Genomic DNA, 19780 nt, shown 5'->3' on the forward strand with positions numbered 1-19780 from the left:
TGGGGCATTGCTTTGGGAAGAGACCAGGCCTGTTGCAGAGGGTGCAGCGTTTCCTGCTCTTGCTTGTGCCAGCTACAACTATGTGCTGTCATTGTCATCATCATCTTCATTATCATCATTGTCATCTCCATTCCAAAGATTAGACACAAGGCTCAGGGAGAATAAATGACAGAATTAAAACCACACTACCATCAAACGGCAGAACATTTATTCACATCTCAGCCCCTAAGTTTCTAGTCTAGAACTATCTAGAAAGTTTGCCTCACTTTGCCCCATCTGTGTCCCTGTCCTCTCTAATAAGGGACCCCATGTCTGGCCACAACATGAACTCCCTGGAGTCCCTGGGAAGGAAACTGTTCCACCACTGGCACAAAGCTTCACATGTTCCAGGTTGTGAGGATGCCAACTTGTCGCCCACATCTCTCTACCCCCAGAGTCGCCTGCCATTTATCCCTCAGCTTCCACTGCACCAGCCCGCAGGACTGTGGGGTCAGCTTTTCTGTTTGGATCATTCAGGTATGAGCAGACACTCCTGTCTTCATCTTTTTTTAGCACAACTGATATGGTGACTTTCAAAAAGGTCTTTCCTTAACACTGACTCAGTGCACAGGATGAAACGCACCCAGCACCTCCCAGAGCCAGGCCACGGCCACAGCATCACTGTCATGTGGGAGACTGTTGGAAGTCCACATTCCCAAGCTTTGCCCCAGACTCACTGAATCCAAAACCCAAGAGTATGTCTCAGGGCTCCATTTCACGGCCATCTAATTGGGGAATAGTCAGCTAAAGAAAACACGAAGGACCCACAGATGAATTAGTTCCAAGCTTGTGGGGCCACAACCACTAACTGCTCTCTCTGCATAAGCCTGGGCTGCCACACCTTTCTGAGGGCCCCACCAGGGACATTGCTGGTGACCCCTCAGCTCTCCTTCTTCTCCATCTCATCTCTGCCCTCGCCTGTCCATGAGGAGGGAGGGGCGGGTGTGATCGAAGCCCACAGTCCTCAGAGGAGGATTATGAGCCAGAAGTGGACCTAGGAGCACATCCCTAGCAGATCAGTGAGACCGTCTCATCTCCCCAGTCCCTTCAGCATGGAAAAGGCTCTAACAGCACCAGACCACCTACTATTTCCCCCAGCACAGGTGGCTGGAAGGTCAGTTCCTCAGTTCATCTTAAGTGTCCAGCCTCAGTGCATTTGTCTTGGGGTTCCAACATCAAAGATGCCCCTTCATTTGTTTAAGTCCTCACCCTGCTCCCCTTCCTGGCACAGTCTCACTCCTCCAGGAAGCCTTCCAGCATCACCTCATATTTGGTTTGTGTCTCCTGGTTATTGGAATTTAGTGGCAGTGCTTAGCATTTGGCATCTGCTACCCCACGTGGCTGATAATTCTTATGTTTACAAGTTCTGTCTCCTTCAACTGGAAGAGGAATCATGGCATATAACTGTGTGCATCTTTAAAACATAAAAAATTAGTACAGTGTTTCTTAGCTCTGAATGCAAGTTAGATTTAGCAGAGAGAGCTTGAAAGACTACTAGCATCTGTGTCTTAGCCAAAGCCCTGCTGGGTCGATTGGCCTAGGGTGAGGCATAGGTTGCTCAGTGATTTGAAGGCACAGGGAAGGTTTAAAAACATGCTGACTGGCTTCTTACACATGTTGTAGAACACTGGCAGACATGCTCAGCAGTTGCTTCTAAGGACAAAGTCAAAACTACCTAACATCAAGTCGTCAGTTCTGCAACAGACTGCTCTGCATGGTGGTGCCTTTGTAACTGATCTTTATGTCATGAGGGAGCCGGTGGTCTCCAGATTCAGGAGTCACCCTTCAGCCTAATAGTTAAGGTCCTTGGCTGGGGAAGAAAAAAAAGTCTGCAGTGGAATGACCAGTGCCCTGGGATGACTTAGCTCTCCCAACACCCTGGGAAGGAGAATGAAGGAGAGGCTTCTGTCTTTCCTGGTCCTGGGTTGCTGACTGCGGTAGTTTTAGCCTGCCCACTGGCCTTGTGTAGAGTGACCATTAGCAGAGAGGAAAGGGACACTGTAGTGAATCATCTACGGTGCTCTGATACCTGACATGCTGGTAACCTGTGCTAAGAAAAAAAAAATGCCAATTTTATGAGGTTCTTCCTCTCTCTGCTGTTCTAATTCCTTATGGCTATAGGCATAAAGCTAATAAAAACATATTTACGCCTTGAAGAAGGCATTACAGATGAATCCCATGGCTGAGACGCCTTTGCCTTCCTGTCTCCGACATAGCATTACTCAATTTAGAGACCATGAAAGCCACCAACTCAGCCACCCACTCTGGGCTTTTATAGCTACATAAATGATTTCTCCTTGTGCTTAATTCAAAACTTGTCCTGACATTTCTCTACAGTGATTCCCAGATAAGCATCTCAGACACCTCTTCCAGCACAAATACCACCACCCCCTCACGGACTCCCCTGTTTGCCTCTTTGTCCTTTCCTTCACTGGGAATCCTGCTCCAAGCTGGTTTCTCCTTCTCATGGTCCACTGACTCTATCCTGGCATCGATGCCAGAGCAGTCTTCTTGGAGCATAGCTCTGATATGGCCACATCCTATTCATACATTTGTATACTTACACATTGCTATACAATAAATCCTGTCACTCAAACACTACGTGATGTAATCCAGGTCAATTTGCACGTAGGGTGGGGCCGAGAGTGCAGGCTCTGACACGAGACTGTGCAGGTTTGAATTCCAGAACTATCAAGCCTGCAACTCACCAGCCGTGCATCCTTGTGCATGACACATTTCACACCTTAGTTCCTCCATCTGGTTAGAAAAATAATTGTGAGTTTTAAGGATTAAGTGGGGTGAGTAGTGCCTAGTGTATGATAAGCACAAAATGAAACCTCTGTATTATTATTAATTTCCCCAGAGCAACTTTCCACTTGTAAATTTGCCTGCACCTATTTCTGGCCTGTCCTCCACAGGCTTCCCCATAGCCAGCCTGTTACTGTTTTGACCCTTGCTGTTTCCTCCACTAAAATGCCTTCAAACCACATCAAACTCAGTGGAGAGAAATTAGTTTAGTTTGGAGGAGCAGAAGCATACGTACAATTATTCACCAGGCCAGGCCTAAAAGCTCTCGTCATCAAGGTCTATGTCAAATGCGGCGTCTCCTATATTTCATCTCGTGTCCTAAACTGTAATCATATCTGCAAAGTCTATTTGCCACAGGCAACATATTCATGGATTCTAGGGACCCAGGACATGGAATGTCCTTTGAGGAAGCATTATGCTGCTGACCACACTCCCTTAAAAAATAGGCAATAAGAATATTTTATGTAGTGCTTACTGTATATTAGATATTCTTTCAAATGTCTTTTGTATATAATTTAATTAATTCTCTCAACAGCTACAATGAAGTAGGTACTATTGTTACAATCCTCATTATTTTGGAAACTAAGGCACAGGTGGGTTAAATAATTTGCCCAGAGAACCAGAATGAGTTGGTAAAGTCAGAATTTGAGCTGAGTACTCTGGCTCCGGAGTCACGTTCTTAGCTACTGTATTAAATTAGCTGTATAATAATTCACATCAGCTGAGTTGAGACTTAACAGCAAAATTATTTCTAGGGGATCTGAAATTCATAGGCGTTTTTTACCATCTTTGGCTAACCCCCACCCAGTGTTCACATGCACAGTTATAACTTCCATACCCATAGAAATACATGCGTCATGTTCCAGTTTATTCCAGGCTTCTGAGTTATGTTTTCATCACCTCTGGGAGCCTTACTGATTTCTATAATTGAGGTCTTCTCATTAATGTGATTTATTGAGGATTTATTATTCTTACTGTCAACCAAGAGCAATGCTTTTCATATTTTATGTGCTATTGATTGGAAGGGCCAGAAGCACAGAGATCAAAGACCGCCAATATCCCCTTAACACGGGCCAATTAAGATAAATGTTCTATGACCCAAATATTTTCTAGTGGCCTGGTGCTGAAGTTGTCATCTGGGGTGTGCAGGACCCATTACAATGGAATCTAGATGAGGGTCCATATCAGTTTCATAAATACTCATGAGGGTTCATAAATATTATTTACTTGTTTCACAGGCAACATGAAACATGTTTAGCTTTATCCTCAGACTAATGAGAAGCCACTGAATAATTTTTGATAATGTGATCAGCATTGCCACAGTTAAGCATTGAACATGTCAGTTTTGGCGCAGGTAGGGACGTTGGACATCAGACCATATAGTTGGCCATTTCAGCAGTTCAGGCAGAACGTGATTATAGCTTGGACTAAAATTATGGTTGAGGCATAGAGAAATGGGTATGTTTAATAAATATTTAGTTAGTAAATGACTTGGTAAGGAATTGAATGTTCAGCTAAAGGAGAAGAGGTCCAGGGTGACTGCCATGCTTCCTGTCTTGCCATTGGGTGTGCACTTTGTGGGCACAGAAGGATGAGCAGGTTGGGGAGTGGTCAGTGAGGGGTCACTGATCCAGCTTTTGACATGATCAGTTTGATGTGCTTTTGAAACATCCAAGAAGAGAAACCGGAAAGACTCTTGTATAGATAGGTTTGAGTTCAGAAGACAGGTAGATACTAAAGATGCACGTATGCCATTCACACGCATTTATAATAGCATATATTATAATGACTTGAATGATTCTCCACAGAAGAGTTTGGGCAAATGAGAAAAGAGGGCTAGAACCCAGCCTTGAAGAACCTCGGTTGTATAGGTTTAAATAGAAGAGGATGAGCTTGCAAAGTCAGAGTGGCCGTGTTTTCAGTTGCTGAATTATTTAATGTTCCTGTCTCTCTAATTCACCCAACATCGGTACCCACAGGGCTGAGCCTCAATGATTACAAAGGGTAAACAAAAAGGGATGATAAACCAGAAAATCCCAGTTGGGGTGGCCTGACATTAAAAGGCAACTATTCTCATTAGATTTGCTTCCAAAATGTAATGAGTCTATTGATTATGACTGCATTGTCATAATCAATATGTTTTGCTTTGCCTATCCAATAAAATACATATCTCTGCCCCATCCTACTGGAAGACTCTTGAAAACCCTTGCTTTTTAAAAAAACTTTATTATTATTTTTTAACTTGAGACATAAGAGAGCTGGTCTTAAGTCCCTCACTGGTGATGAAGTTTGCACTGTATACCACACTTCTTGTGGTACACATCTGGGGCCCATGTGGGATTCACCCACGTAGAAGTTCTCTGAGAGACAGAAGTTCTCTGCAGGAAACACAAATGAAAGATGGGGATATTCCCGGAGGCCTGCAGTGTCCTAGGTGAAGTCATTTATGAGGCATCGCCCCATCCCAGCCCTGATTATAGTTTGCTTCCTTAAGACAATAAATGACAGTTTTTGCAAAGGTATTATCTCATTTGGGGTTCAGGCACTCAACCTGCAACTAGATCCTCATTCTCTAAGGCTGAGAGAGCTGCGGTGTCTGCCCGTGCCTGAGAAGTGTCGGGGGAGGGATGTGCACAGCACTGCTGGGCTGGGGGTGCTCTCTGGAAGTAAAGTCTTCTGCACGAAGGGTGGGTGGCAGGGATTCAGCTCAGGGAGGGGGTGGATGTGTGGTTTGCTCATGAATGATCTGTTATAGTTTGGTAATTGCCCTCTGGGATCTGGAGGTGCTATTATCTCCTACAAGGTAATGAAGCTGTGGGATGACACCAATTTTCTTAATCTGTTGTATTCTAGTGATTCTATTTTAGTCACTCAAGTGAAGGGGGAGTGGAAGAATGAGCTCTCCTGACAGTGCAGAAGAGCCTTTTGAATGTCCAAGGGCTTCTCCTTGGCTGCAGAGATCCCTGAGGCCCCACCTACTGCACCCTGGGATGCAGAGCATGAGCAGATGTGGGCAGGGGTGGGTGGAGGAGCATACAAATGCAGCATAACACAGTGATATTTCTTAGTGAAAGATACGTTTCTTCTTGGTTATCAAATTGACTGAAATATGGTTTATATGAATAGCTGTTCAGATCATCAGGTTCTTTACGCATAGCAATGGTAAAAAGCTTTTGTGTATTGGCATAAACTGCATGCCAGAAAGGCTGTTGACACTAGCCCTACATTGTCCTTATTTTCACAATGAGTGTGCTGGGTGCGCACCATCACCACCACTTTATAGGAGAAGACACTGAGGCTCAGCGAAATTGGGTAATTTAATAAAATTGATCCCATTGGGCTCAAACATGGGTTTTCTAATTACAACTTGAGGGATAACGGATGTTGAATTTTTTTCTCATATTTGGGAAGATTGTTATTTTATAAGGATGAATGGCTTGGTGGGATGCAGCAGAGGGGATCTCCTTCCTGATAGCTCCACCCTTCCCTTCCTCTTCTCCCCGAGCTATGCACTCTTGTCCTTCCCAGCACAGGGCAGGGGATCAAGCCAGAGCACTGGGCTGGGCCTGATGACCTCCACAGTTCCCGCCTTAAGCCAGGACACCACAAGCAGGGAACATGCCTGTCCGCTGCAGGGACTGTGGGCTGACAGGTTTATTGAATGTTTGTTTGAAGACATCACAGGATCACCTCCCCAAGCGTGGTAATGGGCATCTGCCCCGGCTCCCTAGGAAGTTCAGTTAGCCTTTCCTCATCAGCTTACTTTGCTGCATAGACCCCAAGGACTGGTAGGAAGCTTGAAGGCTATTTTTATGTCATGACCTAGAATAATAGATATTTTGGCACATAAAAATTTTCAGCAAGTAGAAATGGAGATTGGGGTGAACAAGGTAACAAGAAAGGCCTCCTTTTCCCAGGTCAGTCCTAAGAATGTGGCCACTATTAGCAGATGACACTGGTTTGGCCCCAGGTGCCTTCCCTAGGGTGCCTCCTGCACCTGGAATCTTCAGCTCTTTGTTTTCAAAGCTCTCTTGCTTCTATTCCAGAATGGATTTGCTATTTTCTGAGACCCACTGGAACTTGTCAGAGTCAAGCTCTGTTCTCCGTTAGAAATAAAGTTTCTCATATAGATAACAGCTTCCTTCCAAAGGCATATTTTCGGGTCATAAATGCCATTACCAGATCTCAGAATAATATAGAGATGAGATAATGTCTTCTAGAAATGAAAGTCCTCTCATTCTGTTCCCACAGAAAACAAAGCAATTTCCTGTACGGACATAGTGGGCTTGGATTGCCTGGTCCCATCATCCTGCGTGGGCTTGGCCCGAGGACGCCAGGAGGAGGAGAAACCTCACCATCCAGGGATACAGAGGCCAGACTGGATATGGCCTTGCCCATCCAGATGTGCAGGTCTCTGCAGGTGTCTTCCTCTCCACTGCAGCGGGAGGAGACCTGAGCAGGTGCAGGTCCACATTGGACGTGCTGGAGCACAGATGGGGCAGCTGTGGAGAGACTTTGTTAGCAGAGCACACTGAGAAAGAGCAGAGTGCAAAGTACATTGCAAATGGAAGCTGAAGAATGTTCTTGGGTTTCATGACCAGGCTTTCCTGAGGCCCATGAAAACAGGAGGGGCCAAAGATGGGAATTTGAGACAGAATTTCTGGCTGTAATGCAGATGAATCACTTGAAGAACTTGATTTTGGTCTGAATCCAACTACATATTATTTCGTGAAAAAAACTTAGTTTTATATATCCATCTACCACATAGGTTGTAAGAATATTTAAGGCAAGATTAAATCAAGAAACCTCACCCAAATATAACTTTCAGTGACCTACTGCACAGCATAGAACTATAGTTAATAATAATTATCATGTAATTTCACGATTGCTAAAAGAGTACATTTTGAATGTTCCCACTACAAAAAAATTGTAAGTATGTGAGGTGATGAATATGTCAGTTGGCTCAGTTCAAACATTCTACAATGTATATACATGCCAAAACATCCCATTGTACGTCAAAATATATATACTCACTATTTGTCAGTTGATAAAAAAAAGAACCTCACTAGAACTTTGTCCATAGCAATGGTCTAAAACTGTTCCTTGATTTTCATGCTATAAAATATCAGAAGTGTGGTTCTATTCCTCTCCCCACCATGGCCTGGACCCCAGCAGCCGTGTGGAGAGGAGGGAGCAGCCTCCTCGATGGCTGCTCCAGAAGCAGGAACTGGCCCTCCAGACCCAGCGGCTCCCCCTGTTCCAGCTGCTCTCAGTCACCTCTGCCACATCGCGGGTGAGGAGGGCAAGTTGTGCTGAGGAGTCTTGGGTGGAATGGAATCACGAAGCTACAGCAAGGAGCTAGAGGGATGCACATCTCATGTACTCACTGATTGGCAGCATCGGTCTTTCCCTGGTTTACACCTTAAGCGGCTGGGCTTGGCCTGGTTAGGTTGGGGACATGAACCCCACCTTCTGTGGCCAAAGGAGAGACAGCAACAGGGCTGGCTCTGAACCACTGGGTTGGACAAGGCCACATTCGATCTGGGTGGTGGACCTTTTTGCTATCCTAAGGCACAGTAATAATTGAAATGCTATAGAAGAAAGGAAGAAAGTGTACATTCTTTTTTTTTTTTTTTTTTTTGAGACGGAGTTTCGCTCTTGTTACCCAGGCTGGAGTGCAATGGCACAATCTCGGCTCACTGCAACCTCCGCCTCCTGGGTTCAGGCAATTCTCCTGCCTCAGCCTCCTGAGTAGCTGGGATTACAGGCACACGCCACCATGCCCAGCTAATTTTTTTGCATTTTTAGTAGAGACGGGGTTTCACCATGTTGACCAGGATGGTCTCGATCTGTTGACTTCGTGATCCACCCGCCTCGGCCTCCCAAAGTGCTGGGATTACAGGCTTGAGCCACCGCACCCGGCCTAAGTGTACATTCTTATTTACACTGAGCAAAAGAGGAGTTTTGCCTTTTTTATTTTATTTTATTATTATTTTTTTTTAATTTCAGAGGAAGACTCCATAGTTACTGAAAATGTCTCTCCCCACTGCTCTGGTATTTAAACACCTCCTGGCCATTTCTGTGAAATAGATGCTGACAGATCTGCAACCACACTGCATGTTTAGAAATATCTTCTATCCGTCTGAGCTCAGCCAGAGCCAGAAAAACAGGGTCTATGGCTAAGAATCCTGGGCTCTCATACTGAAGCTTGCTGGAGAAAAAAAAAATGTATTCCTGAGTGGACTTGTGAATTGAGATTGAGTGGTTTATCTTCAGCTGACCTACGTGGGTTGTACTCTTGGGGGCCGTCAACCAGTGTTCTAGGAAGGTGCCGAAAAGATTTGGTCAGGCTGTTCAGTCCCCAAGCTCCCTGGCCCCCATTAACAGCATGAGTGCCCAATGGATTTGATCCCATACCCTGCTCCCCAGGCTTGGGCAGAGACTTCACAGTAACAACCTGCCTTTTCTCCAACATCTTGTCTTACTCCCTCATTTGTTCCTGCATCCATTCATTCACCTAAACATCTGCCCACAGCCAGGCATTATTAGAAAGGCCCTGAGGCAAGGCAGCATGGTTTTGAAGCTCCCCTACCTATAGAAAGGACTTAAAACACCTACCTCATAATTAAGGTTGTTCGATAACGAAATGAGATAATATATGTAAAGCACTTACACATGGCTGATAAGGAATAAAAAAATGGTAACAGCCATCATGACTCAAGGTGCAGTGCCTAATCTCAGGGAGCTCCCGGCTTCCGGGGTCTCTGACAACAAATAACAAGTAAATGACAACAGCCAAGATCCTGGCCATGCTGGCGGAGCAGACCCTGTTTCTGAAACGCCAGCTCCTGCCTGGGCCTGTTCCAGGGGCCTATAGGCTATATTTGCAGTGAGGTGAGTTCACATGGGATTCAAACCCCCATTTCACATCTTTCTCATGTGCAGATCAAGCTGCTTTTGCAAAGCATGATAACACATTTCCATGGAAACCACTTCACCCACTGGGACGCATCTCACTGATGCTGTCGCAGTAAAATTTTCTTGATGATATTCTTTGAAAAGATGACCAGTGGGTGTGCAGGAACATTTGGTGTGTTTGTTTTCAGGTACACACACACGCACACACACTCCTTTTTAATGGTTTCCTTCCGCAGAGTTTTGGCACAGCATATGGATTGTTGCTTAGGAAACCATGACGTCACCGACACCATGTACATCAGCAAAGATGTCATTGCATCAAATGCTTGGTTTGCATTCCAGCAGGTTAACAGAAAGAGAAAAGCATGGATCCAGTGGTGAGTTAAAGACAGATGGGCCAGTGGGTGCAGGTCATCACCATCAATGAGGAAATTAAAGATAAAAAATGAGTTTGAAGGAAAGCTGCTCTGGATGTAAATTCCAAATGTCAATGTCTATTGCGGAGGAATAATGAGACTCTATTACCCAAAAGGCACACTGACACGCACACACACACACACACACACACACACCTATTCGGCATAAACTCCATTCAACCCTCAGACATCCAGTGATTATCTACAGTGTGCCAAATACTGTGAGAAGTGCTGTGGATAGTACAAATCTTGGACAAGGGCCCAAATAATTTAAAATCAATAGGGAAGGCATGAAGTTATTGGGTATGCGGGTACTGGTAAAGAAAAGCTGTTAGCTCCGGAGCGCAGTTCCCAGTGAGAGAGACGCAGAAGGCAAGTGATCTCTGCATTTCCAACCGAGTACCAGGTTTATTTCAATGGGACTGGTTGGACAGTGGGTGTAGCCCAAAGAGGGCTAATCCAGGCAGGGAGGGGCAGTACTGCATCTTGGAAATGCAACTAGATGGAGGATTGGGGACTTTACCGCCTTGGCGCTCTGGTTCAGATACTGCACTTCTCCTATGGCTATTGCAACCCACAGTCCAGGAGAATGCCGCCAGGTTGTAAAGCGCCACAAGTTACCAACATAGATCTGAGCAACAGCTCCGGCCAGCCCAGCACTGAGAGTAGTCGGCACAGATCGGGGAGAAGTTTTGGCTAGCACCAAGAGCACCTGGGGGATGAATCTACCGACCCCCCAGGAAGAGGGAGAGCTGAAAGCAGGGAGACAGGTGATATGGCTTGACAGATTCCACCCCCCACAAAGAGCAGCAAATTGAAGCCCTCTTGCTTGAGAGATTCACAGCCAGTGCATCAGTCCTGGCTCGACCTGGGATGATCTAGCTCAGTGGGGAGAAGGGCAAACTCCATTGTGAAGGCAGGTCTAATCTCACCTATGTAAACAAAAGCCAGAGGAAGACTACCCAGCAGCTGGGCTGAGTCTGAGGCAGCCCAGCAATGCCTCTTCAGGCAGACAAGGGACAGACTGGCATCTTCCTGACCCCTGAAAAAAAACGCCTCATACAGGAGAGCTCAGGCTGACACCTGGCAGGTATCTTTGTGGGATGAAGCTACCAGAGGAAACATCAGGCAGCAATCCTCGCTGCTCCACATCCCCCATGGGTGATTCCCAGGTAAGCAAGGTCTGGAGTGGACCTCCAGCAGTCCTACAGCAGAGGGGCCTGACTGTTAGAAGGAAAACTAAAAAACAAAAAGAAATAGCTTCAACATCAACAGAGACTGCATCCAAAATCGCCAACTTCAAAGATCAATGGTAGATAAATCCATGAAGGTGGGAAGAAACCAGAGTGAAAAGGATGAAATCATCAAAGGCCAGAATGCCTCTCCTCCTCCAAAGATCAGAACTCCTCATCAGCAAGGGACCAAAACAGGGTGGAGAACGAGTTTGATGAATGGACAGAAGCAGGCTTCAGAAGGTGAGTAATAACAAATTTCTCTGAGCTAAAGGAACATGTTCTAACCCTTCTAACCCAATGCAAACAAACTAAGAAACTTGAAAAAAGGTTTGATGAAATGCTAACGAGAATAAACAGCTTAGAGAAGAATATAAATGACCTGATGGAGCTGAAAAACGACACAAGAACGTCACAAAACATACACAAGTTTCAATAGCCAAACTGATCAAGCAGAAGAAAGGATATCAGAGATTGAAGATCAACTCAATGAAATAAAATGAGAAGTCAAGATTAGAGAAAAAAGAGGGAAAAGAAATGAACAAAGCCTTCAAGAAACATGGGATTATGTGAAAAGACGTAATCTGAGTTTGATAGATATACCTGAATATGATAGAAAGAATGAATCCAAGCTGGAAAACACTCTTCAGGATATTTTCCAGGAGAACTTCCCCAACCTAAGCAAGCCAGGCCAACATTCGAATCCAGAGAACATGACAAAGATACTCCTCAAGAAGAGCAACCCCAAGGCACATAATTGTCAGATTCGCCAGGGTTGAAATGAAGGAAAAAATGCTAAGGGCAGCTAGAGAGAAAGGTCAGGTTACCACAAAGGGAAGCCCATCAGACTCACAGCAGACCTCCTGGAAGAAACCCTACAAGTCAGCAGAGAGTGGGGGCCAATAGTCAACATCCTTAAAGAAAAGAACTTTCCACCTAGAATTTCATATCCAGCCAAACTAAGCTTCACAAGTGAAAGAGGAAGAAAATCCTTTATGGACAAACAATTGCTGAGAGATTTCATCACCACCGGGCCTGCCTTACAAGAGCTCCTGAAAGAAGCACTAAACGTGGAAAGGAGCAACCAGTCCAGCCATGGCAAAAATGTACCAAACGGTAAAGACCAATGATGCAGTGAAGAAACTGCATCAACTAACAGGCAAAACAACCAGCCAGTAACCAAATGGCAGGATCAAACTCGTGCATAACAGTATTAACCTTAAATGTAAATGACCTAAATGCCCCAATCAAAAGATGCAGACTGGCAAACTGGATAAAAAAGCCAAGACCCATTGGTGTTCTGTATTCAGGAGACCCATATCATGTGCAAAGACACACATAGAAGCAAAATAAAGGGATGGAAGAAGATTTACCAAGCAAATGGAGAGCAAAATAAAGCAGGGGTTGCAATCTTAGTCTCTGATAAGATAGACTTTAAACCAACATAGGTCAAAAGAGACAAAGAAGGGCATTACATAATGGCAAAAGGATCAATGCAACAAGAAGAGCTAACGATCCTAAATATATATACGCCCAATACAGGAGCACCCAGATAAATAAGGCAAGTTCTTAATGACCTAAAAAGAGACTTAGACTCCCACACAATCATAGTGGGAGACTTCAACACTTCACTGTCAATATTAAACAGATCAACGAGGCAGAAACTCAACAAGGATATCCAGGACTTGAATGCAGATATGGACCAAGCAGACCTAATAGACATCTACAGAACACTCCACCCGAAATCCACAGAATATGCATTTTCTTCTCAGCACCACATCGCACTTAATCTAAAATTAGCCACATAATTGGAAGTAAATCACTCCTCCGCAAATGCAAAAGAACAGAAATCATAACGAACAGTCTCTCAGACCAGTGCAATCAATTAGAACTCAGGATTAAGAAACTCACTCAAAACCGCACAACTACATAGAAACTGAACAACTTGCTCCTGAATGATGACTGGATAAACAATTAAATGAAGGCAGAAATAAAGATGTTCTTTGAAACCAATGAGAACAAAGATGCAACATACCAGAATCTCTGGGACACATTTAAAGCAGTATCTACAGGGAAATTTATAGCAATAAATGCCCACATGAGAAAAAAGAAAAGATCTAAAATCAACACCCTATCATCAGAATTGAAAGAGCTAGAGAAGCAAGATCAAAAAAACTCAAAAGCTAGCAGAAGACAAGAAATAACTAAGATTACAACAGAACTGAAGGAAATAGAGACACAAAAAGCCCTTCAAAAAAAAAACAATAAATCCAGGATCTGGTTTTTTGAAAAGATCAACCAACAAAATAGACTGTTAGCCAGACTAATAAAAAAAAAAGAGAGAGAGAAGAATCAAATAGATGCAATAAAAAATGATAAAGGGGATATCACCACTGACTCCACGGAAATACAAACTAACATCAGAGATTAGCACAAACAAACCTATGCACATATATCAGTAAATCTGGAAGAAATGGATAAATTCCTGGAGACTTGCACCCTTGCAAGACTAAACCAGGAAGAAGTTGAAACCCTAACTAGACCAATAACAAGGGCAGAAGATGAGGCAGCAATTAATAGCTTACCAACCAAAAAAAATCCAGGTCCAGACAGGTTCACAGCCAAATTCTACCAAATGTACAAAGAAGAGCTGGCACCATTCCTTCTGAAACTATTCCAAACAATACAAAAAAAGGGAATCCTCCCTAACTCATTTTATGAGACCAGTGTTATCCTGATACCAAAACCTGGCAGAGACACAACTGAAAAAGAAAACTTCAGGCCAATATCCATGATGAACATCAATGCAAAAACATCCAATAAAATACTGGCAAACCAAATGCAGTAGCACATCAAAAAGCTTATCCATCATGATTAGGTAGGCCTCAGCCCGGGGATGCAAGGCTGGTTCAACATACACAAATCTATAAACACAATCCATCTCATAAATGGAACCAAAGACAAAAACCACATGATTATCTCAATAGATTTAGAGAAGGCCTGCGACAAAATTCAGCAGCCCTTTATGCTAAAAACTCTCGATAAACTAGGTGTCGATGGAACATATCTCAAAATAATAAAAGGTATTTATGACAAACCCACAGCCCATATCATACTGAACAGGCAAAAACTGGAAGCATTTCCTTTGAAAACTGGCACTAGACAAGGATGCCTTCTCTCACCACTCCTAGTCAGCATAGTATTTGAAGCTCTAGCCAGAGCAATCAGGTAAGAAAAAGAAATAGAAGGTATTAAATTAGGAAAAGAGAAAATCAAATTGTCTCTCTTTGCAGACAATATGACTGTATATTTAGAAGACCCCATCCTGTCAGCACAAAATTTACTTAAGCTGATAAGCAACTTCAGCAGTCTCAGAATACAAAATTAATGTGCAGAAATCACAAGCATTCCTATACCCCAATAACAGACTTAAAGAGAGCTAAATCATAATCGAACTGCCATTCACAATTGCTACAAAGAGAACAAAATACCTAGGAATAGAACTACTAAAGGATGTAAAGGACCTCTTCAAGGAGAACTACAAACCACTGTTCAAGGAAATAAGACAGGACACAAACTGATGCAAAACCCATTCCATGCTCATGGCTAGGAAGATTGAGTATTGTGAAAATGGCCATACTGCCCAAAGTAATTTATAGATTCAGTGCTATCCCCATCAAGCTACCATTGACGTTCTTCACAGAACTGGACAAAACCACTTTAAACTGTATATGGAACCGAAAGAGAGACTGCATAGCCAAGACAATGCTAAGCAAAAAAACCAAGTTGGAGGCATCACACTACTGGACTTCAAACTATACTACAAGGCTACAGTAATCAAAGCAGAATGATACCAGTACAAAAACAGAGATATAGACCAATGGAACAGAACAGAGGCCTCAGAAGTAACACCGCACGTCTACAACCATCTGATCTTTGACAAACCTGACAAAACCAAACAATGGGGAAAGGATTTCCTGTTTAATAAATAGTGCTGGGAAAACTGGCTAGCCACGTGCAGAAAGCAGAAACTGGACCCCTTCCTGACAACTTACACTAAAATTAACTCCAGATGGATTAATGACTTAAGCATAAGACCTAACACCATAAAAACCCTAGAAGAAAATCTAGGCAAAACCATTCAGGACATAGGCGTAGGCAAGGACTTCATGACCAAAACACCAAAAGCATTGGCAACAAAAGCCAAAATAGACAAATGAGATCTAATTAAACTTAAGAGTTTCTGCACAGCAAAAGAAGCTATCAATAGAGTGAACCAGCAACCAACAGAATGGGGAAAAAAAGTTTGCGATCTACCCATCTGACAAAGGGCTAATATCCAGCATCTACAAAGAACTAAAACAGATTTACAAGAAAAAAATAAACCCATTCAAAAGTGGGTGAAGGATATGAACAGACACTTTACAAAAGAAGACATATATGAGCCCAAAAAACATATGTAAAAATGATCATCATCACTGGTTATTAGAGAAATGCAAATCAAAACCACATTGAGATACCATCTCATGCCATTTAGAATGGCAATTATTAAAACATCTGGAGATAACAGATGCTGGAGAGGATGTGGAGAAATAGGAACACTTTTACACTGTTGGTGGGAGTATAAATTAGTTCAACCATGTGGAAGACAGTGTGGTGATTCCTCAAGAATCTAGGACTAAAAATTCCATTTGACCCAGAAATCCCATTACTGGGTATATACCCAGAGGATTATAAATTGTTCTATTATAAAGACAGGTGCATTCATTGCAGCACTGTTTACAATAACTAAGACCTGGAACCAACCCAAATGCCCATCAAGACTGGACAAGGAAAATATGGTACATATACACCATGGAATACTATACAGCCATAAAAAGTGATGAGTTCCTGTCCTTTGTAGGAACATGGATGAATATGAAAACCATCATTCTCAGCAAACTGAAACAAGAACAGAAAACCAAACATCACATGTTCTCACTCATAGGTGGGTGTTGAACAATGAGAACACATGGACACAGGGAGGGGAACATCACACACTGGGGCCTGTTGGGGACTGGGGAGCTAGGGGAGGAACAGTAGGGGGCAGGGAGCTTGGGGAGGGATAACACTGGGAGAAATGCCAGATGTAGGTGACAGGGGGATGGAGGCAGCAAATCACCCTGGCATGTGTCTAGCTATGCAGCAACCTGCAAGATCTACACATGTACCCCAGAGCTTGAAGTATAATTAATTAAAAAAAGAAAAAAAGAAAAGCCACTTCTCAAAGTGCAACCTTGGTCAACTCACTTAACTTTCAATGTCTTAAGGTTCCTCAAGTGTAAATTGGTGGTAAAGGTACAGAAAATGGCTGCAAGAGTGAAAATAAATACCCTCCAAGAGCCATGCAAACAAAAGGGAAAAGTATACATGTGCCCTGGAGGAGTCAGATGAAAAGGCCTCATTGTGGAGAGTGCAACCTAGGTAGCTCACAATTTCTACAGTCAGATTCCAGCACGCAGAGCATGGAGCAGGCCAGCAGATTCACAAATTCATGTTATCCATCTAGCAGAGCAGGCCAGCCGTGACATGCACAGTGTCAGATCGAGGGCAGCCCACAGTAGAGGTTCACAGGAGTGTGGGAGGGTGTGTGTGGAAGCAGAGGGTAGAAGAAACTGGGAAGTTGGGCTGGGACCAGACTTTCAAGATGGGGCCTTTGGGAGGTGATTAGAGCATAAAGGTGAGGCCCTCATGAATGGGATCAGTGCCCTCTTAGAAGAGACCCCAGAAAGCTCTCTCACCTTCCATGTGAGGACAAGGGAGAATACAGCTGCCTATAAACCAGGAAGTGAGCCCTCACCAGATGCTGCATTCTCAGCACCTGGAGTTTGGACTTCCAGTCTTCATAACTGTAAGAAATGCATTTCTGCTGTTTGTAAACCACTTTGTCTCTGGTATGGAAGCCTGAATGGACTAAAACATTCAATAACTCAAAGTGATGTTTTAAGAACAGCAGATCTTGCCAACAGAAGCACAGGTTCCCTCCCTCCTTACCTTCCTCTCACCCAAACAGCCTCCCACCCCCTCCCTTCACCACTTCCATCAGGCCAACACTACCTTCCCCTTTACCTCTCCCCCATCACACCGACACCGCCAACTGCTGCTGACCTTCTGCTAATGCTACATTTTAAATCAGCTTTTTATTTAGAAGGTTTACACTTAAATCAGAGACTTAGTCCCAGGTGGAAGAGAGAAAGAAAAACGATTTCTAGACTCTGAGACAAACTTGTACATCTGTCCATAAATCTGCTCATTTCATTTTATAGAAACAAAGAAATGTGCTTAGTGGGTAGAGTTAAAGACTCAGACGATTAAAGTATAAGATATCTTTCAGGGCAACAACTTGTGGTGAGAAGAGAAAGGAGAGGTCCTTATTCTGCCTTCCCCAAGAGACTGATTCAATCACAATCTTCCGTTGAAATTACTCAATTGTTATTTTTAAATATTTAATTTCTCCCAGATTTTTTGTAGAAATCAAACAGACTTTTGGGGGCTATTGGGAGGTAATTGGTGTATTCTGGGGCTGCTAGGATGTAATTAGTGTATTTTGCATGTTACACGTATTCACATGTACACCTGTGCAGCTAAAGGCTAAGATTCATCTGGTTTTCCAAGGCTAATCATGAGAGTGGAGATTATTTATGGAAGCTGAACAATATGACTTTCATCACCAGGCAGTGGCCCCTGGGCAAAGACTCCAGGGTCTCTGGATAAGAAGAAACTGATGGGGGAAAGGCGGGAGGACTTAGTTCACCATGGCAGAAATGCTGTAATAAACAAACCTGATGAAGAAGAAACATAAATCCATATTGAACCAAGAATGGTATTCAAGCTTCCTTCTCCCCCTTCTCCATCTCCTTCTGCTCCTCCTCTGGATTTTGTGTTCTGGTCCCTTTATCAATGCGTCATTTCCACACAATAAGGCAATCCTTTGCTGATGTCAATTTTTCCTTTTTTGTATTTGTTTAACACTAATTTTTCCCACAGTCTCTAGATATATATATATATATATTTTTTCCTTTTCTAAAATTCGTGTTTTAGAAATTCAGAACAATTTCTGAATGCTCCTCGGAGCACTCATCTCAGGCGGAGAATCTCACCGAAGCAGAAAAGCATCTCACGCTCCACCGTCTGCAGGGCTCTCTGTTAGAGACCGGCCAAACCCTGCTTTGGTGTTGAGTGTGTTTGTCTAGCAGCCTCCTTTCTTAAGTGTGTTTAATCTGCTGTAAATGGTTGTCATGTATGCAATAGGTTACTGTAACTGTTTTATAAAGTGAAATGCCTTCACCTCAGCAGGTATCAGTAGTGCCAGTCTGTCTAGTCTGATGCCATTCCCGCACACATACATCAATGCCCCAGCATTTAGAGGGCTGGAGTTTGGAATCACCCTGTTGGAGACTTATAATATTGTATGGGACTTATGATGTATCTTCATGTTCTACTGTTCCCACCTCCCAAACCCCCCAAAAAGGATGAGAGCTGTCTTACAATAACAAAAACATTTACGATAAGGTCAATACCATAAAATACGTAATAAAATTGATACCGACAAAATGAGAAGTAGTATGAATTACTGTTGCAGTTGAGGTTGACATTATTCCTAGGATTGTGCTTTGACTACATCTCTAAGAGTATAAACATGAACCAAGCGTCACACAGTTCCATTCACGGTGCTGACCTGAGAGATGCATTCTGATATAGTCACCCACTCCCTCTCCCAACTACCCAACTCATCAATAAATGGAGTTTGATTTAAGCCAACCCTAATGTAGTCATTCCCTGTATTTGAGGTTTTGCCTTCTGCAAGTTCAGTTACCTGTGGTCAAGAAGGTCCAAAAATATTAAATGGAAAATTCTAGAGATAAACAAATTACAAGTTCTAAACTGCATGCCTTTCTGGTAGCATGACAAAGTCTCACGCTGTCCTGCTCTGTCCCACCTGAAACATGAACCATTCCTTGTCCAGTATACCTACTTTTCACACAGTGCGTGCCCATTACTCCCACCGCAGCAGTCTCAGTTATTAGATTGACAGGTTCTAAGAAGAAAGTTGAGTAAAGTACAGTATATTTTAAAAGAAAGATGATATTTACATAAATTTTATTATAAAATTATTGTTATATTTCTTTTATTATTGGTTATTACGGTTAATCTTACTGTACCTAATTCATAAATAAAAATTTATCATAAGTATGCATATAAAAAAAGGCAAAATATATATAGGGTTGGTACTATCCACAATTTCAGCTATCCACTGGAGTCTAGAAGGATATTTTTCATGGATAAGGAGTGGGCTGGGGTATAGCAAAATAAAGTAATATATTCCAA

The sequence above is a fragment of the Callithrix jacchus genome, chromosome 10 (assembly GCF_049354715.1).
Source record: "Callithrix jacchus isolate 240 chromosome 10, calJac240_pri, whole genome shotgun sequence".
Classification (NCBI taxonomy): domain Eukaryota; kingdom Metazoa; phylum Chordata; class Mammalia; order Primates; family Cebidae; genus Callithrix; species Callithrix jacchus.